Source organism: Perca flavescens, chromosome 15 (genome assembly GCF_004354835.1).
Source record: "Perca flavescens isolate YP-PL-M2 chromosome 15, PFLA_1.0, whole genome shotgun sequence".
Lineage (NCBI taxonomy): Eukaryota > Metazoa > Chordata > Actinopteri > Perciformes > Percidae > Perca > Perca flavescens.
The window spans coordinates 33,207,126-33,231,624 of record NC_041345.1 but is presented as its reverse complement, the minus strand read 5'-3'; the positions used below and the strand labels follow the sequence as shown (position 1 = coordinate 33,231,624).

General features: G+C 39.9%; 1 pseudogene; it reads left to right on the top strand.

Moving 5' to 3' along the window:
• The window catches only part of LOC114570251 (uncharacterized), a 29,670-nt pseudogene extending 5,411 nt beyond the window's left edge, over window positions 1-24,259 (top strand).
• The last annotated feature ends 240 nt before the right edge of the window (window positions 24,260-24,499 follow it).

Genomic DNA, 24,499 nt, shown 5'->3' with positions numbered 1-24,499 from the left:
AAAGACATTTTCAGTTGTGCTGCGTGTACCTTTGAAACTGTGTTTTCTCCATTTGCAAATATAAATAAATACTAAAAGACCAAACTTTGGTTTAATTCTCAAACAGTCGTTATTCGTTTTCATTTGATCATTGATATTTCTAAACGCTGCTGCTTCAAGGAAAACTTCCATCACAATTTGGCGTTGTCTAGCAGGACGGTTGAGTTAACAGAGAAAAGAGCTCCGTTGGGTCGCTGATGACTGGCTATCCAGGGATCAAAAATCACCTGCCTCATACTTCTAACCTTAAAAAAGGTTTTTCAGAGAGAAGAGGGTTAGGACCATGGAGAGCTCTTGACTGTTTTCCACTCCGTCAAAAACGAACAGGAAGAGATTTCAAGCAGCACGGTAAGATCAAATTGATTAATTACAATTGGATTGTGAATTCAAGGTTTTGAACAAACCTTCTAAACAAGCAACCGTTGCTAAACGAATTAAGTAATGAATAATTGGCAAAATCATTCTCTTAACTAAAGAGAATAAATGAAACTAATTCTGACTTTTGGGAAGTGAGTATTGGGTATTTCTTTTGGGGTCATTTTGGGTAACAAAGATATAACTGAGGTTATGAATGACATCTTTTGGCAGACACGGACATATTTATGATTGAATTTTCATATGGTGATAAGACAATTGATTGACGGACAAGACCAGTAAGAGAACTGGCAGAACAGTAGGCAAGGCCTAAAGAATTAATCTAAGAAACTGATAGCACGTTTCTTGATTAAAGAGGCGGACTGCAGAGTAAAAAAAAACAAAAAATAGTTAACTATTTAAGAGATTTTTGACTGCCGGGTCGCACCGGGTTTTTCATACAAGTTTCCCGAGCAAAAAACAAATAGTCTAAACTCTAAACGAGTTCTGGACCCTTTAAGGACAACCTGCTGACGGTCTGGGTTGTAATGACACTCTAAACAAGTTCTGGACCCTTTAAGGACAACCTGCAGGACGGTCTCGGTTGTAATGTTACTCTAAGAGAGCCTCTTGATTATTTAGAGACAGACTGCAACAAGGCAAAACATACTAAATAGGTTGAGTTATTTGACTATTAAGTTGATTTTGTCCGCAGGGCTGTACACGGGTTTTCATGTAAGTTTCCCGAACAAATAACCTCGCGGTGTGGTGACGATCACATCGACCAAGACATAGTATACTATAAAGTCCAAGAATCAATTATGGGAAACGAAATTTCCCGTTCCAGTGATGCAACTGGACCCATAGTGGGTGAAATGACTCATAAATATGGACCGGAATGTTTGCAATGTCTGTCATAACTGGTCATAAAGTTTTGGCTTTCCGAGAAACGGATCTTTGTGTACAAAGAGACTGAGAATGTTAAAGCAAGATTTTAGAAGAAGTAGAAAGAAAATTAATGGGGAAAAAAAAACAAAACAAAATTAAGACACAGGATTTAAAGCTACTGGGTATAAGAAAAACAAAGAATGTTTTAAAATATAGATGAAATAGTGATCTAGGGAAAGAATGCAAACACACATGCACCAATAACCTTATCAGTTCTAACCAAAGCCTATTTCTGAGCTTTCTCTAAAAATCAGGAAGACAAGCTGGAGAAACGGAGGGACGAAGAGGACACGGACTCAACAATCGGACAGGACCAACAGCATCAGTCACACCTGCATCGGGTGGAAAGACCAACGAGTACGTGAGAAAACCATGTTTGAAGCGTTTGTCTGCATGTTACAACAGGCTGGTGGGCAACATATGGAGCGCGGACCCGAAGAAAAAAAAGGCTGCTCCCACAAATGACGTGGTCGAGCCAGAGAGAGGCCGAGGCGGGTACCGTGGGCAAAATGGTGAGCCCTACAACCGAGACCAGTGTTTGTACTGCAAGGACTTTGGACATTGGGTATGTAAATGCCCGAAGAAAAAGCAAAAAACACCTCCGACAGAGAACAACACTTGTCCCTCTGTTTGACTGAGTCCAAAAGCTGATAAGGAAGGTACTGTTAACACACACACACTCGCTTCACACAGTGAAGAAATGCTTTGCACTGATACACTGTTTTTGTTTTTTCTATTAGGGACAATTGATAGGTTAGAAAGTTCTGAAAATAATCTATTCAGTTAAACCATTAACCCTTACTTATCTTCTGAAACCTAGAAGAAGATGCCTACTACTGAGTGTAAAGTTAAAGGGGTTCCACTCACATAATTTGATTATTAGAGCTATAGATTTGACACTGAAGATTATTTGGTCATTCTATTTGGTCAATTGGGGTTACAGATCAAACAGTAAGAGAACAATTCTCTGTTCCTCTCTCCTGTACATGGGAAAAACAATTCTTGGTGTATGAAGGTTCCACTTATTTGGTTTAGGTAGTGATTTAATGTGCACTTTTAACATTGGTTTAACCTCCACACCTGACAGATTGAGAATTTATCGTAATGATACAACTGACATAACCACATGTTGATTACAGTGTGGCTAAAGTGACCTCACTGAGGCGGCGTCTGTAATCAGCCCTGCCTCTGACTGCATGAAACCTGACAACCAATACATCACTCAAGGCTGCATCTGCTTTTTATCCCTCATGAAAAGTTTTTGGTGCAGTGCTGTTTTCATGTAAAATGAACAGAATAGCAGCTTGTTCAGTTTAGTGTTAACGATTAGATTTTTACTTGAGCCGGTCACCTAGAAAGTCTGTACACGTTCCTGATGTCACTGTAAGACTTTTGCTGCCAAAGCTATTGAAGCGTTCGTGAATATGAAACTAGCTCTGCAGTCTCCCCCGATGCTGGGACTGCCAGATCCCTAAAAACACTTCATACAGACATACACGTACATACACATGCTTGCAATGAAGACAGGCTTTTTGCACGCTACAAACACTCCCCACATGATAGACAGATCAAATTAGACGCAAAAACAGCACGACAAACAGAAATAACTTTTGTAAAATATGTCCAAGTATTCAATGTGTTTGTCTGGTGTGTATACAAATTGCCTACCATGGTGTTAATTATACAAGGGAAGAAAATTGGATTTTTAGTTGATTCGGGAGCAACAATTTGGGTTTAGTGAAGTTTTGTTCTTCAAATCAGAAGCTCTCTGGTAAACTAGGTTTTTTTTTCCCTTAGAGAAATGGTTAGAAGAATGGTTATCTCAGAAAAGTTCACCATTCTTATCATTTGAGTGTATTCAGATCCTTAGGAACCTGAACTAGATAAGAAAGGAAAATGTTCATTGTTTCTTTCTCCCTTTCATCTGAGTGTCCTGAAAATTTGGCAGGCAGACATTTGAAAATGTCTATTTGAAATTGAAGCCATTGGCTTTAAAATTGTGCTGTGCGATAAAAATCACTCTTTGGCTGACATATTTTTGTTGCCTAAAAGTACGTATTTGTTTACAAATTTTAATGTAACACGTACCATGTCAGTCTGTTAATCTCCTGATTACGGTAACAAATTGGGACACCTGTAGTTAAGTTTAAGGAATCACAAATATTACATGCATTCCTTTTGTCACCTTTTGACCCTGATGAAGACTACGTTGAAAAGTTTTTTTTTTAACAAATCAAAGGACGAGAATGAGTTTTCTTTGTCTACTGGCATATACGCATGTCCAGTGGCTGTTACGTTGACTGATAAACTACAAGTTTTTCAGAAATTCTAACTCAAAAGCTCACATTCATGTTTCTTTGTCTCCAACAGAAGAGGAGACAGACCTATGACACCTTGTGACTATTTGTAAAATTGACTGACTTGACTGACACTATTGATAATGTGTTTATTTGTCTCCATCGACAGGAGACTATAGAAAACCTATACGACAGCGTAGGCCGTGTATTCACAGTGTTTTACATATTCAGTGAACCTGTGACTACAATAGATGCATATTCACACGGTAAAAACAACATTTTTATCTACTGATGTTTCACCACTTTTTGTCTCAGGTACAGCGTTATCTCTGGGATAAACACACAACTGTGATGTGGATTGATAGACAAATTGTCAACCTGTAGTCATCAAGCTGCGTTCAGACTACAGGCCCCAGAAACATCAGTACACGCTAAAACAGGAAGTAACCTAATCGACAGAAAATCCAACTGTGTTTTTAACTCTTTATTGATGGATGGGGTTTATATTTCCGTGTTTAGATTCTCTAGCACGTACACTTATTCTCTCAAGTAACATAAATAAGAAGAATCATTTTTATTACGAATGTTAAAGTTTAGTTTCATTCAGGACCGTCGAGCAGTAAATTCAGTGGGTCTATGCTCGGGCACCTAATGTCTCCCACAGCTAAACATAACATTCTGCAGGGAATGTTAAAGGTTTTGAATCTCTGTTGTTTCGTCTAACGTTTTTCTTTCCTCAGTGTTCCAGTAGAAAAGACAGTAAATATCGTTTTGTAGTTCTGGGTGATGGTAAGCTGTACACCTTGACACACCTTTCAGGAATACATTGAGTTGTTAATTAATGATGCCATAAATTACAGAAAGAATAACAGTGTGTTTATATGTACCCTGGAGAGATCCTTCTTTCTTTGACAGAGGACAGCCAGAGGAGGAGACACACACACACACCACACAGATAAGGCACAAGCTAAAACCAAACATGAGTAGTACAGTAGTACAAGTGAAATTTTATGTGATATGTTTCCCGTAACAGGTAACGATTTAGATAAATAGAGGTTCAAAGTACACGTGATTAGGTGTGCTTTAGAAGGCTAAAAACTTTAATTTGTAATGATTCTTGGAACTAGCAGATAGTAATTAGTGTTACTTTGGTTTGTAAACTATAGATAAAAAAATGAAAAACAATGTATTTTGGGTAATTCGTCTTAGTTTAATGGTGATATTGAATAAATGAAGGTTTAAATGAGATTTAATCCTAAAAGCAGTACGTTTCATGTCGTACTCTAATGAGTTTTTGAGTTGCTATATCAAAAATTGTTTTAACTAAATTAGTTGATGTTGACGTTGAAAAATTTACTGAGGTGAAAATTCTCCTTAAGAAATTATTCATTGAACTTTGGTTACTGATAAACAGGATTTGCTGTAAAACTTAGAACAATGTTAAGGATTAGAATATTAAACAGATTATTTATATTGCTTTTGAGTCATGAGCTTTGTAATGTTTCAAAAAGGAGGGATATAGTAGCAATGATAAATAAGGGGTTTAAAAAAGTAGCAAGGGAAATAAATAGTGTTAAATAATTTTTCTAAAGACGTTTGAAACACTTGTTGTGACATCACTGTAGCTCCAGTTTAAAAGATCTTGAATAACCAAAGTGAGAACAAAATTGACAAAATTGATAGTTCAACTGTAAACAAAAGGATAATCTACCCCCTGATTGACACAGTAGTGTAAGGGGATGCAATAGTAATTGTTTTTGTTTTATTGGTTCCGATTTGCTCCAAAGAATTTTGCTCTAAAGATTTTCTTTATTTACACATACGTAGGGAGAGGCCCATAAACAAAAACACCTATTTCTTCCACGGCAGTATAAGGGAAATGACAGGTTAGGTTATTGCGTGAGAATTTTTTTCTGCTCTTTTGGCCATGAGAATCCAGGTGTCAAGCCTGGGGATTCCATGGTGATAACAACTTCAGGAGGAAGGATTGGCAGATAGACGGTGAAAGAGACCATCGAGATGGTTCCAGTGACACAGGGCAGTGAAAGGTTCCAGGGAGAGTCACCTGGATACACGCATCACTACAAAAGGTTCCGGAGGAGAAGAGGAGGACAGGTTTTTCTACAACCTGCAACAAGTGACGAGCAGATCTTCTGCTGAGTCACCTACGAGGGAAATCGATTCAGAGATCAGCCTGACAGACGGCGTTTCTGTGCTATCTCTGAAATCAATCGGGGAAAACTGGAGTGTTTTCTCACTGTTTGCAACACATTGAGAGAGGAGAAAAACAAGAAGTTTTTCCAAGGAGGAAAAACCAGAAGCTACATATTAGTATTGTAGCCTGCTGTTTAAAATCCTTTCAGAAGACAGCAGTGATACTGATCTCTTCTCTGACAACCACAGCACATTCTCTGACAGTGACAGCAGAATACACTTCACGATTGTAGAGGACACACCACCTCTCTCTCTCTGAACACACACACACTCACTGCTCATTCTTTTGAGGAGCATCTGACATTCCTCTGTGACTCAGAGCAGTGTGCTCTGACACACACACACACACACACACACACACACACACACACACACACACACACACATGGAGCAGATGGACAGAAAGGACTGCAACAGGTACCCTTCAAGAAGAACATGGGGGGGTTTCCACATTTGTAGTGTGATTATTATGATTTTCTATTGCATTTATGGTTTTTGCATTTTATTTTTGATGAGAGAAAAGTATGATAAATCAGGTGTAACCATTCCTCCCAACATTTGCATACAAAAACATGTATTGGAATACAATAAGTACGAGTACAGAGCTAATATTACTGTAATGATTAACTTACGTCTTAGGTTGTGGTGACTGATGTTGCTCTCTCTGATCATTCCTGTGTTTTCTTTAACGGCACTATCTCTCTGCCCAAAAGTGTTCAAACAAAGTTAATCAGAAAACGGTATATCACTGAAAACACCAGTGAATCATTCATTCAGCTTTTCTCCTCTACACCCACCCTCACTGGTGCCTCAGTCACTGAGCTTGTAGAAAATTTCAACTGTAAAATTACGAATGTTATTGATGCTATTGCTCCCACTAAGGTCAAAGCTGTCTCTGGTAAGGAAAGATCTCCATGGAGAAATTTTACAGTTGTGAGAACAGAAAAAAGAGAGTGTCGAAAAGCTGAACGCAGTTGGCGAAAATCTAATCTCCAGGTCCACTATAACACTTATAAAGAGAGACTTCGCATTTATAATCTGGAACTAAGGAATGCAAGGCGGTCCTTTTCTCTGACATTATTGCCAGAAACAATAATAATTCACGTGCTTTGTTTGCTACTGTTGATAGATTAACAAACCCTCCAGTACCAATAGCATCTGAACTGTTGTCTACCAAGGCTTGCAATGACTTTGCCTCCTTCTTCAAAGACAAAATTCAGAAAATTAGACAGTCAGTGCTTCCATATCAAGTACAGGATATGTGTTGTCACAGTGTGCACGCAAAACAAATTCCAACATGACACAATTTCATACGATCAACCATAAAAACCTGGAGGACATTATACAACATCTGAAAACCTCCTCCTGTTGCCTTGATATTCTACCAACGGATGTTTTCAAGAATGTTTTGAATTTTTTGGCTTCTGATCTTCTAAATATTGTAAATACATCTCTGCTCTCAGGTATCTTCCCACAGGCCCTGAAAACTGCAGTCATCAAGCCACTACTAAAAAAGAATAATCTAGACACAACACTAATGAGCAACTACAGGCCAATATCAAACCTTCCATTTTTAAGTAAAATCATAGAAAAAGTGGTTTTTCAACAACTCAACCTTTTCTTATCGCTAAACAACAGTTTTGATGCCTTCCAGTCAGGTTTTCGACCACACCACAGCACTGAGACAGCTCTTGTTAAAGTCTTTAATGACATCCACTTAAACACAGATAGTGGCAAAATTTCAGTCTTAGTATTACTTGATCTCAGTGCTGCATTTGATACGGTAGACCATGACATATTGCTTGACCGATTGGAAAATTGGGTTGGTCTTTCAGGCTCAGTACTAAAGTGGTTTGAATCATATTTAACGAATAGGGACTACTTTGTGTCTATAGGTAATTATACATCTGAGCATACAAATATGACGTGCGGAGTTCCCCAAGGCTCAGTTCTGGGGCCTCTTCTGTTCAACATCTACATGCTTCCACTGGCTCAGATTATGGAAAACAACAAAATAAGTTACCATAGTTATGCGGATGACACACAAATTTACATAACCTTATCGCCAGGGAACTATAGCCCAATACAACAATTAAATATGTGCATTGAACAGAGTAATGATTGGATGTGCCAGAACTTTCTTAAATTAAATGAAGAAAAAACAGAGGTGGTTGTTTTTGGAGCAAAAGAGGAACGATTGAAAGTCAGTGCTCAGCTTCAAACGACAATGTTAAAAACAACAGACAAAGCAAGAAATCTTGGTGTAGTCATGGACTCAGACCTAAATTTTAAAAGCCACATTAACATAATTAAAAAATCAGCCTATTATCACCTTAAAAATATATCAAGGGTTAAAGGCCTTATGTCTCAGCAGGATCTGGAAAAACTTGTCCATGCTTTTATCTTCAGTAGACTTGACTACTGTAACGGTGTCTTTACAGGTCTCCCTAAAAAATCAATCAGACAGCTGCAGCTGATTCAGAACGCTGCTGCTCGAGTCCTCACTAAAACCAAGAAAGTGGATCACATCACTCCAGTACTGAAGTCTCTACACTGGCTTCCAGTGCCTCAAAGAATTGATTTCAAAATACTTTTACTGGTTTATAAATCACTAAACGGTTTAGGGCCAAAATACTTTTCTGATCTGCTACTACACTATGACCCACCCAGACCTCTCAGGTGGTCTGGGACAGGTCAGCTTGTTGTCCCCAGAGTCAGAACTAAACAGGGGGAAGCAGTGTTCAGTTTTTATGCTCCACATATCTGGAACAAACTCCCAGAAACCTGTAGGTCCGCTGCAACTCTCAGTTCTTTTAAATCTAAGCTAAAGACCTATCTTTTTGATGTTGCTTTTCTTTAAATAATCTATTTTATTAAGTTTAATTTCTTATACTGCACTGTAACTTTTATTCTTATACTGCACTATCAATTTTATTCTTGTCTTTTAATGTTTTTAATTTGTTTATTATTGTTTTTTAATTGTTTTCTAACTGCTCTTTAATGTTTTATGTAAAGCACTTTGAATTGCCCTGTTGCTGAAATGTGCTATATAAATAAAGCTGCCTTGCCTTGCCTTGCCTTACGTCCACTCTTATGTTCCGATAATAGGCAAAGGGATGTTTGGCATACAAATGCTACTAAATTGGGGCTAATTGGGGTTTTGTACGTCATGTGGTTCCTCATGACCACACAAACTCAACTGATAGATTATTGATAAAGAAAGTAAATTATTCGTAAACAGCAATATTGTTAATATTGAACAAAGTTAAGTATAAAGACCTAGGCCATTTTGTTGTGTGCTTTAGAACTTAGGAAAAGTTCCTTGTGGATCTTTTATTACATTGAAGTAATTTCACCTTCCACATTTTGATGACACACATAAACACCACATTTGACTAAGACTCTTGAAAGATTATCTAATAGATACATTTTCTACTAAGGAATGATTTGGGTTTAGTTAGGAAATGTACACGTGATGTAGGTTATGATTTCTGTTTCCAGTGAAACCACACACATAGAATAACTGAATTTTATTTGTGCTGTGACAGCACTTAATGATGTTAGAGACAAGGAGGGGTCAGTCTTATTCTGATTCTTCTCAACTTTCACTCTGTGAGAGCTTTGATAATTGCACTGAGCGTGTTTCAATTGATTTATATTAAAATAACCAAAGGGGGGAAGCATTTGATGGCATTGCATAATTTAATTATCAGCTTTATGGAAAATTTGACTTCGCCGTATGGGTAGATATGAAATTAGTAAATGTTCACACTTCACACCAGGTTATTTTAATGTTTAAAGACATAACACATTCTTTACACAAATTAGAAGGCAGTAGTCTGATGTGACATTAACCAGTGACATTTATGTCAAGGGTTTTTAGCAGATTATGTTTGGTCTTCAGATTTGTTTTGTTTGCTATGTTATTACCCTAATCAAGAAAAAGAGTTCAATTCATTCTTCTGGTAAATATGATTGAGCCTTCTGACGTATTCCGTCTTTCTGAATATGATAATAATGTTTGGACACCGTCTCTGATACTGTGGGAGATTGATTCATTTTGTTTTATTCTTTGATGAGAATGCTTGCTACTATTTAAAAGAGGTTTTTTTGGTACCTTTCCATTTAACAGGTAAGAAATAGACATGAATATCCATAGGGTTGAATCTTTAAAAGTAAAATTTATTTTTGTGATTATTTTGTAATCAAAAGGGTGAACTGTGGTGGCAAATTTTATTTTAACCATTTGTTTAATGATATTGACCATTTGTTTAAAGATTGTTTTAAACCTCCACATAATCCTGTTCCTTCCTGTAGACTTAAAGGCACCAGTGAGAGAGCTGGCCTTGTAGACTGTGAGCAATAGCAGAAGTTATTTTTGCTAAAGAAATTGCAGCTCCTCATTTGTTTATTTCTCGCAGATAAAGTGAAGAAGGCTATAACACTGTGTGAACCGTATCTCTTTCTGTCTCCTGAGATAAGCAGGTGTTTAGTCTAATGTAGGAGACACAGGAGCAGAATGGAAGGTTGTAAAATCATCTGACTGTCTATGGTATTTTTTAGAAAAGTGGCAGCATGCTAAAGATATTTGAAGAGGGGTGGCTTAACGAGAGTTTCTTCACTATAAGATGTTTTGATTTTTAGGTTTCTAGTTAGGAAAGACATTTTCAGTTGTGCTGCGTGTACCTTTGAAACTGTGTTTTCTCCATTTGCAAATGTAAATAAATACTCAAAGACCAAACTTTGGTTTAATTCTCAAACAGTCGTTATTCGTTTTCATTTGATCATTGATATTTCTAAACACTGCTGCTTCAAGGAAAACTTCCATCACAATCTCCTCCCACATTTTTGTTTCAATTGACACCAAATTTGGGGAACTTCATCTTCAGACTGCCCTCCACAAATATACCATTCACATGTATTTATTTATCAAATATTGAGCCCACAGTGCATTAAACGTTTTACTTCATACAGTAGAGTAACAGTGGTGTGTAACATTTCCGAAGTTTATCTCAAAAAATGAATTTAAAAACATATTTAAATTGTGTCCCCATCTACGCCTTGCAGTTAATGCAAAATATAGCATCTTTAAATATCAGTTTGGCATTTATTGATATTTGTGAAAATAAATTACAGACCTCTTTGTGTTGTCTTAACCAAGTACATAAATTATCAGAATTTTCAGATGATAAATATTTTTTTTACAGCAGCTTTAAATTCTGCATTTTCATGCAGTCCTGCTCCTTGTCTGCTAGGTGTTGTGATGCCAATTGTGACATCACCCAGGTAACTTCTCCGTGAGATCAGAAGGCAAGGCAAGGCAAGGCAGCTTTATTTATATAGCACATTTCAGCAACAGGGCAATTCAAAGTGCTTTACATAAAACATTAAAGAGCAGTTAGAAAACAATTAAAAAACAATAATAAACAAATTAAAAACATTATACTTAACTTTGTTCAATATTAACAATATTGCTGTTTAGGAATAATTTACTTTCTTTATCAATAATCTATCAGTTGAGTTTGTGTGGTCATGAGGAACCACATGAGGTACAAAACCCCAATTAGCCCCAATTTAGTAGCATTTGTATGCCAAACATCCCTTTGCCTATTATCGGAACATAAGAGTGGACGTAAGGCAAGGCAAGGCAAGGCAGCTTTATTTATATAGCACATTTCAGCAACAGGGCAATTCAAAGTGCTTTACATAAAACATTAAAGAGCAGTTAGAAAACAATTAAAAAACAATAATAAACAAATTAAAAACATTAAAAGACAAGAATAAAATTGATAGTGCAGTATAAGAATAAAAGTTACAGTGCAGTATAAGAAATTAAACTTAATAAAATAGATTATTTAAAGAAAAGCAACATCAAAAAGATAGGTCTTTAGCTTAGATTTAAAAGAACTGAGAGTTGCAGCGGACCTGCAGGTTTCTGGGAGTTTGTTCCAGATATGTGGAGCATAAAAACTGAACGCTGCTTCCCCCTGTTTAGTTCTGACTCTGGGGACAACAAGTAGACCTGTCCCAGACCACCTGAGAGGTCTGGGTGGGTCATAATGTAGTAACAGATCAGAAATGTATTTTGGCCCTAAACCGTTTAGTGATTTATAAACCAGTAAAAGTATTTTGAAATCAATTCTTTGAGGCACTGGAAGCCAGTGTAGAGACTTCAGTACTGGAGTGATGTGATCCACTTTCTTGGTTTTAGTGAGGACTCGAGCAGCAGCGTTTTGAATCAGCTGCAGCTGTCTGATTGATTTTTTAGGGAGACCTGTAAAGACACCGTTACAGTAGTCAAGTCTACTGAAGATAAAAGCATGGACAAGTTTTTCCAGATCCTGCTGAGACATAAGGCCTTTAACCCTTGATATATTTTTAAGGTGATAATAGGCTGATTTTTTAATTATGTTAATGTGGCTTTTAAAATTTAGGTCTGAGTCCATGACTACACCAAGATTTCTTGCTTTGTCTGTTGTTTTTAACATTGTCGTTTGAAGCTGAGCGCTGACTTTCAATCGTTCCTCTTTTGCTCCAAAAACAACCACCTCCGTTTTTTCTTCATTTAATTTAAGAAAGTTCTGGCACATCCAATCATTAATCTGTTCAATGCACATATTTAATTGTTGTATTGGGCTATAGTTCCCTGCCGATGGCCTCAAAGGTTCTGAGTTCCAGGCCCTGGTGTTGCAAGATGATCATAAACATATCTAGTCAGATATGCAAAATATAGTCACATTGCTTTTCAACATTATGATAAACAATATATTTTGTCATGTTGATCGAGGTGTGGAAAGGTCTTTGTATGCGGATGAAGGGGCTTTGTGGATAAGAGGCCGCGATGTGGCGTTAGAAAAGTGCAGGCTGCAGTAGCTCAGGTGGAGGGATTCAAACTGTCTGTGGCTAAAACGCTGTTGATCTGTTGTTCAAGATGGCATAAAATGGCACCCATGATGTTAAAACACACTCTTGAAGAATTAAAAACAATTAGTTTTCTTTTAAAAAAACAACGACCTGGCCAAGAATAAAGCATAAGCGTGCAAGGCAACATACAGTTTCACATATAATAAAATACAAGAAAACAGAATACTATAGGCTACATAAAGTGAATATTAGGTAGGCCATACAAAGCTGTCGCGAAGGGAGGGGTAAGTAAGTCAGAGGATATGCGAGAGTAAATAAGGTAATAACAACACAATATACATGAATAGACAGTCTATAACACTGCTGAGATGTAGTGAGGAGTCAGTTATTGCAAGTGGTGTTCTAATTAGTGATGTAGGTCAGTGATAACACAGTAAACATGAATATACAGTCTATATAAAATGCTGAATGTAGTGAAGAGTCAATATACAGTTAGAGCAAAAAGTGGTCTAGGTGCTAATGTGGTTCAGAAATAACACAATATGCATGAATGAACGTTGAAAAAGTCTATGTAAATATGAAATGACATGCTATATAAAATGGTGAAATGTGGTAAAGAGTCAATATACAGTTAGTGCAGAATTGTGGTCTAGACAGAGATGTAGATCGGTAGAGTGTACTAAAATTGTGTGATACTAAGGTGGGAAGAAAAGAAAAACAGTTGAGCATATCGGGGCAGATGAAGGTGCAAAAGAGTGAAAGCAGAATATGATAGCAATGAAGATGTGCATCTGTGCAAATATTCAATAGGACATGACAACGATAACGGGGTAAGGGTGTGCAAAACAGTAGGTGAAAGATGGATGAAATAATAACAGTTAGCACGTGTGATGTGACAGTGATCAGACCCGAGCACAGAATGTGATTTGAAGGCAGTTAGTAGGATGAGAGTTTTGAGTTTCGGGGGTTTTGTAGTACGTTCCATCATATATAGCTGAGAAATGGAAGGAGTGGCGGCCAAAGGAGGTGCAGGCTTTTGGGATGTACTGGGTTAACGTACTGGACCCTATCAGAAAAAAATGTAAAAAAGGTTATTAATGTATTTCGTTGTTTGGCAGGACAGGAGTGGGGAGCAAGTAGATAATCTCTACAAAACATATCATGAGACCTGTTTTAAATTATGGTTGTATAGCTTTCATGTCAGCAGCAGAATCTCATCTCAAGAAGCTTGATGTCTTACAAGCTCGGGCCCTGAGGATATAGTGGGTATTTTAAAACTCCAGTTTCAGCGATGCAAGTGGAAATGGAAGAGATGCCTTTGGTCAACTTAATGCTGGCATACTGGGTTACAGCTTTTTTTCAATTGCTAACACACTAAAATGAAAATAAAATTATTCAAACTGACACACAGAGAGCAAACCTCTTCTCAAGTCTCCAAAAGTCTAAACACATTTTCTGCTTTACACACATTTTGGAATTCAAAATGGCACTTCTTAAATGCACTGAACATGGTTCTGTGTGTGTGTGTATATCTGCAAATATTTCTGTGCATTTGAAAAATCTGAAGAATTTTCAACAATTTGAACTATTTTAGTATTATGGCAAAGCATAATAAAGATGATAGTGCTTCTCATTATGCCCAACAGTGTGTAGTTGGTTAGACACCACATCTGGGGTCTCATTTATAAACGATGGCGTTTATAAAAAACAAAACGGTGCTGAAAAATGTGTACACCACTTCCCACACAAAGGTTGTGATTTATAAAAAACAATCTTGACGGGAGAATGTGTGGTCCTCCACGCAAACTCTGACCCATGCGTACGCATATTATGGAGACAAAATAGGAATCGGTGACGCAGATGGTGAGGTGGTGAACTGAAGTCAGACTTCAGAAAGTACATGTGGGAATAACGATTACTCGTAATATTTTCAAGTATTGATGCCTCACGCACATTTCTTCACTCCATATCATCCACATTACCATGAAGATTAAATCCAGCAGTGTTATTTGTGCTTGTACTGAGTGATAATTGTTCCATTACCACCTAGTAAAATCCAACTCAAATCTTTAATAAAAAAAATGTATTAATATTTAATTGGTGCTCTCTTGCCGTCACATTGTCCACCACAGAGCGCAGGAGGAGGAGATGGCCCGACTGCATACTGTTTGTAACAAAACCTGCATGAAGAAAAGTGTGTTAGCCTATTACACTTTCATCTTCAGATTGTATCTCGGAGTGGGGGATACTAGTTGATGCTGTGATTTTGGCAAGGTGTTAACAATTACAATAGGTTGTAAAATAAATAGTGTGGTGACCCCCTTGCGTAATGCTGCATGATGGCCCTGCTGGCCCTGCAGGAGGACTAACCCCCAATGGCAGGGGTGGTTCTACATTGAATGACGCCCCGGGCGAGATTTTTTTTAAGGTGCACAATCTCTACCTCCAACATTGCCAAAAGACACAATATAGAATAAATATTCGAAATAGCACAAATTCTTCATCACACAAATGTGAAAACACACTAAAGAGAAGGTAATTATTACACTATAGCAGTAACAACAGAAAACCCAAACTACAACTAAAACCTGACCTTTCTGGCCTTCCTTGATGCAAACTCATCAATGATGTCATCATATGAAATCTGCTGCCATATTGAGTGATTGATATTGATGACGGCGAGGCCAGTGATCTGTTCCTGGGACATGGTGACCTCAGGTATGACTTGATCAACTTTAGTTTGGAGAAGCTCCTCTCTGCTGGAGCAACAGTGACTGACAGGGACGGACTGGGACCAAAAATCAGCCCTGGCATTTTGGCCCAGACCGGCCCACCACATAACATCACAAATAAATAAATAGATAGATAGATAGATAGATAGATAGATAGATAGATAGATAGATAGATAGATAGATAGATAGATAGATAGATAGATAGATTTTTCTTGATCCCAAAAAGATGGGAAATACCAGTGTTGCAGGAGCACAATATCAGACACACAGCACACACCAGGGGCGGAGCCAGATGATATAAACATTCGGGGCTTAGCCCAAACCTAGGGGGGTCCGGGGGCATGCTCCCCCGGTGGAGATTTTTTCCCCAATTACGTCAGCTAAATGCACTATTTTTAAGGCTGTTTGAGATAATAGAATGCATAAGGATGCAAAGGAGTGTTTCATTAATATTATTATTAGTGTTTTTGTTATTATTAATAATTGCTCAGATTTACACAACAAAAGATTTGACACATGGCACTGACAATTCAACCAAATACAAAGTATTTATTCAATTTCCACATGGTGACTTATGATGTGGGGGGATATGGGGGTCCTCCCCCAGAAAATTTTGAGCATTAAACTCTTCATTTCCTGCATTCTGGTGAATTTGTATGCACCTATTTATACCTTTTTCTGAATAAATTGATGCTGGAAATCTTTATGTAAAAGGTAAACATAGATTATAATCCAAATATAAAAACATCACGGAATATATGGAAGTAATGCTCTCAGGCATTCTGTATTGCTTTCATCTATTTATTCTCCTGTAGATCAGCTTTTCTAATTATATCTGACTCAGCACACATGTAGCCTAGAGGCATCATTTACTCTTCCCTTTTCTTTTGCATCTTTTGTTGAGGAAGTAACCTCCTTAAATGTGCATATGACAATTATTCACGTCAATGATAAATGAATTAATTTGAATGAATTAATAAACCCCTGGACTGTAATATTTCAGATTTCTTTGAGCAAGATTTCTGCTCATGTCCAAAACTTTGTGCACATTCAAAATATATCTGTTATCTGAGTTATGGAGGAGTTGTGATATTTTAAGAAAAATAAAGTTATAATAGTCAATATATTTCAGAAAATAATCTACCTGCACCATAATCTGCTGTGCATTACATGATTGCTCTGCTGATAGGGTAGTTCAGAACCGTCTGACAGACACAGAGCCCAGTTTGGGGGAAATGAAACAAAGTTGAAGTTATTTTAAAAAATCTAAAAGATTCTGGCTTTTGACAAAACATTCGGGGCTTAAGCCCAATTAGCCCACCCCCTCCGCAAAATGGCACACACAGAATATAAATGAAATAATAGGATACAATATACATGAAATAATAATAGGATAGAATATAAGAACAAATAATTTAAAATATATACAAGTTGGGAATAAAACTGTACAACTATTTAACTAGTACTGATATAACTATACCCGTCCTTGCGCTCCCCTGAATATGTATACCAACTCCTAAAACTACTAACGCTATATATATATATATATATATATATATATATATATATATATATATATATGTATTAATATGTATTAATGTATTAATACTAATAAAAGTAGACACATTCACCATTTTTGACACTATGGAAAGCATGAAGGGACATAAGAACACAGGAAACCAAGGAGAACAATTCAAAATGAACTGACAAAAGTGCCACACCACACCTTTTTTTTTCTTACTGATTTTATTATATATATTAGGGCTGTCAAAATTAACGCGTTATTTTTTAATATTTAACTCGTAAAAAAAATTAAGTAATGAAAACCGGCAGCTGATTGGACGAACGCGCCACATGGGTTTGTTTTCTCCGGAAAGTCCCGACTGCCCTGCCGCCGACTGAACTCTCGGCTCGTTGGAGATGAACCGAACTCTCGGCTCGTTGGAGATGAACCGAACTCTCGGCTCGTTGGAGATGAACCGAACTCTCGGCTCGTTGGAGATGAACCGAACTCTCGGCTCGTTGGAGATGAACTGCTCCCTCGCCTGTAAAGTAGGCGAGAGCAGGCGACAGCAGAGGGGACGGTGACAGTTTCTAGCCGTTTCAGCAGCCTTCAGCAGGCCTAAATAAGCCAAATTGTTGCTGCTGTTGTTCTGAAAGATATTAAAAATTCTGAACTTAGCAGGACCTTTCCTTGTTTGTTTTTTTCTTCATATTTGCAAAGTTAAGTGATTTAGCATTTAAATATCCATCATTATAAGCTTCAGTCTCAATTTAAAAAAGCGATTAATCGCGATTAATTACAGCAAATTGTGCAATTAATTAGTTAATTTTTTTTTAATCGATTGACAGCCCTAATATATATACATAATTTCAAGAGGCCCTATGCTATAATTTCAAGAGGTCTATCATGAGTTTTTGTCTGTCAATGCAGATACAAAAGCATCAATTCTTGTTAAAGTTTGCATGATGTGCAACGTTTATATAGGCTACTAATGCAATCATACAGTAAAGCATGGCTACTTTTTTATTGTTGTAGTGTTATCGTCAACAGTTTGTCCACCACTCAGTTTTATCAATATAATAATATATAATATACAATATAATAACAATAATATTACAAATCCAATCAGTTACTGTGTAAAAAACAAAAACAAACTTTGACTAAGTAGGAGAACCACTACAGTGAGGAATGATCAGTATCTAGGCTGCCTACCAGGCTCCAAGTCTTCCTGTAGGAGAATGATCAGTATCTAGGCTGCCTACCAGGCTCCAAGTCTTCCTGTAGGAGAATGATCAGTATCTAGGCTGCCTACCAGGCTCCAAGTCTTTCTGTAGGAGAATGATCAGTATCTAGGCTGCCTACCAGGCTCCAAGTCTTTCTGTAGGAGAATGATCAGTATCTAGGCTGCCTACCAGGCTCCAAGTCTTTCTGTAGGAGAATGATCAGTATCTAGGCTGCCTACCAGGCTCCAAGTCTTTCTGTAGGAGAATGATCAGTATCTAGGCTGCCTACCAGGCTCCAAGTCTTTCTGTAGGAGAATGATCAGTATCTAGGCTGCCTACCAGGCTCCAAGTCTTCCTGTAGGAGAATGATCAGTATCTAGGCTGCCTACCAGGCTCCAAGTCTTTCTGTAGGAGAATGATCAGTATCTAGGCTGCCTACCAGGCTCCAAGTCTTTCTGTGGGAGAATGATCAGTATCTAGGCTGCCTACCAGGCTCCAAGTCTTTCTGTGGGAGAATGATCAGTATCTAGGCTGCCTACCAGGCTCCAAGTCTTTTGTGTAGGAGAATGATCAGTATCTAGGCTGCCTACCAGGCTCCAAGTCTTTCTGTAGTGGAGAATGATCAGTATCTAGGCTGCCTACCAGGTTCCAAGTCTTTCTGTAGGAGAATGATCAGTATCTAGGCTGCCTACCAGGCTCCAAGTCTTCCTGTAGGGAGAATGATCAGTATCTAGGCTGCCTACCAGGCTCCAAGTCTTCCTGTAGGAGAATGATCAGTATCTAGGCTGCTTACCAGGCTCCAAGTCTTTCTGTAGGAGATTGATCAGCATCTAGGCTGCCTACCAGGCTCCAGGTCTTTCTGTAGGAGAATGATCAGCATCTAGGCTGCCTACCAGGCTCCAAGTCTTCCTGTAGGAGAATGATCAGTATCTAGGCTGCCTACCAGGCTCCAAGTCTTCCTGTAGGAGAATGATCAGTATCTAGGCTGCCTACCAGGCTCCAAGTCTTTCTGTAGGAGAATGATCAGTATCTAGGCTGCCTACCAGGCTCCAAGTCTTTCTGTAGGAGAATGATCAGTATCTAGGCTGCCCACCAGGCTCCAAGTCTTTCTGTAGGAGAATGATCAGTATCTAGGCTGCCTACCAGGCTCCAAGTCTTTCTGTAGGAGAATGATCAGTATCTAGGCTGCCTACCAGGCTCCAAGTCTTTCTGTAGGAGAATGATCAGTATCTAGGCTGCCTACCAGGCTCCAAGTCTTTCTGTAGGAGAATGATCAGTATCTAGGCTGCCTACCAGGTTCCAAGTCTTTCTGTAGGAGAATGATCAGTATCTAGGCTGCCTACCAGGCTCCAAGTCTTCCTGTAGGAGAATGATCAGTATCTAGGCTGCCTACCAGGCTCCAAGTCTTCCTGTAGGAGAATGATCAGTATCTAGGCTGCCTACCAGGCTCCAAGTCTTTCTGTAGGAGATTGATCAGCATCTAGGCTGCCTACCAGGGCCAAGTCTTCCTGTAGGAGAATGATCAGCATCTAGGCTGCCTACCAGGGCCAAGTCTTCCTGTAGGAGAATGATCAGTATCTAGGCTGCCTACCAGGCTCCAAGTCTTCCTGTAGGAGAATGATCAGTATCTAGGCTGCCTACCAGGCTCCAAGTCTTTCTGTGGGAGATTGATCAGCATCTAGGCTGCCTACCAGGGCCAAGTCTTCCTGTAGGAGAATGATCAGTATCTAGGCTGCCTACCAGGCTCCAAGTCTTCCTGTAGGAGAATGATCAGTATCTAGGCTGCCTACCAGGCTCCAAGTCTTTCTGTAGGAGATTGAGAATGAGATGGAGGTGGATCAGGCGAGCGATGACGGTTCAGTAGAAATGCTGAAACATTGAATTCTGCTGCCTAACCTCCAATTTCCACCAGCTGTGTAACAGCTGCCTAACGTCTGCGTAACAGCTGCGTAACGGCGGCAGAGTCATTAGGTTGCCATTAAAGTCAATGGCCCTCATTTATGAAACGTCCGCACGACCTAAAACAGGCGTAGGATGGGAGTACGCAGGTTCCTACGCAAAGCTCAGCATTTATCAATTTGAACGCCAGTGTAGGCAGCGATAAAATCTCACGTCTGGTCTGAAATTGTATACGCAAGTTTTCGAGTCAGTGTGGACTTGCGGTGCAGCATATAATCAGTTTAACAGGAGAAGGAGAAGTCATCAGTTGGCCACTTATCAGCAATGGCAGATCTGGCTCTTTTAGAAGACCCTCTATGCGCCGGGTACAACAGTGCACACGCACGCCGCACGCACCACGGTGAGGCACTCCATCACATTGATTAAGGGCAGATGGCTCTGTCTTGCATCAGCGGGGAGAGCCTACTATAAACAGCATGGCTGACTCATGAGAAAGCACAAGTAAAATAAAGACACTGCATAAACTCCACTACCGTGTGTTTATAAGTACACCTACATGTAGGCCTAAGATATTGCAATATAAGCCTGTATATTACTATAAGGACTATAGCACACATATGTCAAAGATGTATAAATTAAATAAACTTCAGCTGGAGTCCGATTTACTACGGCAACACTTTGACTGCATCAGTGATCTCTTTTCATCCCACATTCTTTCTCCAGCCTTTAATACCAGTTTTCAGGATGCAAAATAGTACACACGTTGGTGCAAACGAACCTGAGATATCAGGGTTTCAATCTCCACCTCTAAAAAATGTTGTAAATTGTAGGGTGAGGCCTCAAACCCGGAATATATAGGGGCGTGATATTTAAATTACCATTGTTTCCAGCTGCTGCATTTATCAATGTACGACCATTCTTACGCTCTGATTGGTGTGATATGAACATTTCATGAATCCCACTTGAAGCCTGTCATATCTGGCGCTGGTTTCTATGTTAGGTTGATCGATGAGGGCCAGTGTGTGTATTTCCACTGACTGCAGAACTGTTGTGTTCGACTAAGCGATCTCGTCCGGCGGTCTGCAGCCCTCCGGAGCAGATACGCAGAGCTTCTATTTTTGCCAGTCGCTGGAGAGCTCCACAGCAATTCAGCACACGGCAGATAGTGCGGGACAGGAAGCACAAAGCTGTGCTCGACTAGCTGGTAGTCTGGGCTGTGAACATTAGTCTTGGTTGAACAAATAGGCTTTGCCCCACCGAAATTGTCACCGGTTTGAATGTAAACGAGCCTTTGAATTTACAGTCACATCAAATGTTTCAGCAGTGTGAATGGTAAAGGGAGAGCTCAGTTTTTTTGGAGAAGATTTTAACATGAAATGTCATGTGTGACATGTATTATGTTGTTATTACATATGTATACATTTGTATAGATTTTTATTTAATTAAAAACAAAATAGTTTGGGATTTATACCCCTTGTCCTATTTTCACTACTTGATCCCCGCCCCCACCCCGTTTTACAGGTTTTTTTTATGTAACTAAGTACATTTTACATAAAGTACATTTTAAATGAACTACTAATTATTTGTACTTGAGTAATTAGTCATCAAAGTATTGGTACTTTTACTTGAGTACAATATTTTAGTGCTTTTTCCTGTCACAATTCCGGGGATTAGAGGACCCAAATGCAGGGACAGGCAGGCAGGCAGGAGAAGGGTTGAGCTCGAGGATTTAATAATGAAAACACAAAAATGAACCAAGGGAGTCCTGGGAGAAACAGCAGGCAAAAACCAATTCCAAAATTAGTAAAAGGATCCAAAAAACCAAGGGAGAAAAAAAACGAGGGAAATATAGGAAGGATAGAAATTGACCAGAACTGACACGGGGAAAGCACACAAACACACACAAAACCATCTGACAAGAGACAAAGGGAACACAGAGGCTAAATACATGAGGTAATGAGCAAACAAGGAACAGGTGATACAACAGGTCAAACATGTCAGGGCGGGCAAGACAATCAGACAGGCGGAAAACACAGGAAGTAAAACTAGATAAGACAGAAAACCAGACTATCAAAATAAAACAGGAAACAGAAATAATGATCAAAGAACAGGAATACATACTACAAAACAGGAAAACTAAACAAACACAAACAAACTTCCCTTTATAAATCCGGCCAACCTTCCCGTCCCCGTCGGATCGTTAGCCTTACCAGTATGTCAGTCAGTTTGGAAAGTTTGCTCAGCTGTTCAGTGCTTTTGTGCCATTTTGCTAATCTGCCTCCTGTTCTCCTGTCTGCAGTTTTTGCCACCTGGAATATTCCCTGCACTTCCACCTGGCTGTTTGCTTCACCAGCATAATTGGATCTTCACTAACCTCCAGCCAGCTCACTTACACCCACTGCCCCACTATCTGGACTCACCTGTTTGTCACATACAAATAAAAAACACACCTTGTTCATTCTGCTTTTGGGTTCCTGTTTTTTTGTAACCTGACAGAACGATCCGGCCAGAATGGATCCAGCAGACTTTTAGCCTGTCCATCATGCCGTCTCTACTCATGGAGCAATCCTGGACCAGCACAGCACCGGCTTCAGGAGATAATGGGAGGACTCCAAAACCTATCGACCTGAATGGCGGATCTCCAGAGCGCACTGCAAAACCTGTTGCAGCCAACCCTGCCAGGGAACAGTGGGTCTTCCCACCAGAGAGGTACAATGGAGATCTAGGTCAGTGTAAAACATTCCTCATGCAGTGTGGTCTTGTCTTTGATCTCCAGCCCTACATACGCTACAGAAAAGCCAAAATCGCTTACCTGATTGGGTTACTGCGGGAGCGGCGTTGGAGTGGGCTTCGGTTCACTGGGGAAGTAAGATCAGGCCACCACCACCTATGCTGCCTTTACCACCGAGATGACTAAGGTTTTTGACCACCCGGTCCAAGGTAAAGACTCCGCCATGCGGCTGTTCTCTCTCTGCCAAGGGCTTCGGAATGTGGCTGAATACGCCATTGAGTTCCGGACATTGGCAGCAGATAGTGGGTGGAACGAGGCGTCCCTACAGGCAGTGTTTGTCAATAGCTTGCTTAATTACTGAAGGATGAACTGGTATCACATCCTGTGCCTAAAGACTTGATGATTTAATTTTCTGACTATCCGTGATAGACAATCGATGCCGTGAGCGCGGAAGGAGAAGCGTTTTAATGTTGGCTGGGACGTACGCCCGTCGGAAGGAGCATAACCTGGCCCCGTTAGACCCCAGAGAGGATGAACCGTGGGTGAACCTATGCAGCTGGGACGGAACCAGCTCAGCACAGAGGAACAGAAACGACGTGAGAACTAACAACATGTGCCTCTGCTGTGGAAAAACCTGGTCACTACCTTGCCACCTGCCCTAGCCGACCGTTAAAGCGGAGGGCTCGCTAGCCAGGGGGAGCATCCTAGCAAGCCGAGCAACTGTACCCCTGTCTTCCCGACCCGTAACCAGTTACATGCCACCATCTGCTGAAGGGACCAGACTCTGGAGCTCCTAGCGCCATTGATTTGGGGAGCCGATGAGAGTTTTTTGGACACCACGTTAGTGAAACAGCTGGGGTTGCCTCACGGAGCTACTGGAAGAGCCGCTGGAGGCTAGCACACACTCGACGGGAGACTGCTGGTTCGAGTCTCCACCTGCACCTGCCCAGTCCAGCTCCAGCTGTCAGATAACCATTTTGAGCTTATCCTTTTTGTCATTAACTCACCATTCATACCTCTGGTTTTGGGGCACTCTTGGCTAACTAAACATAATCCTAACATTGACTGGACAACAGCTAAAATAAGTAACTGAGCCCTGCCTGTCATGTCAGTTGTCTGGCATCCTCTGAGATGGAAGGAGCTTTTTTCGAGCTTAAGAAAAGGTTCACCTCAGCAGTTCAGACTCATCCCGACAGTTTGTGGTTGAAGTCGACGCCTTGGACGGGTGTTGAGCTGTCCCAGCGGTCCCCCAAGGACAATAAACTTCACCCCTGTGCCTTTTGTCCCATTGTTTATCCCCACAGAGAGGAATTATGATGTCGGGAACCGCGGAAATGCTGGCGGTCAAACTGGCTCTTGAGGAGTGGAGACACTGGCTGGAGGGCTTAGATCAGCCATTCATGGTTTGGACCGACCATAAGAACCTGAATACATCCTTCAGCGAAGCGCCTTAACCTCTTCAAGCCAGGTGGGCTCTGTCCTTCGGTTATTTCAATTTTGCTCTGACCTACAGGCCCGGATCAAGGAATGTGAAGCCAGACGCCTATCTCGGGCTGTTCGGGAGAGAGGAGACCACTGCGGAGCCTGACACCATTGTACCCAGAACCTGTATTATCGGGCAGCCACCTGGGGAGATTGAGAATGAGGTGAGGACGGCTTTGCAGCACCAGCCTGACCCAGGTAATGACCCAGGC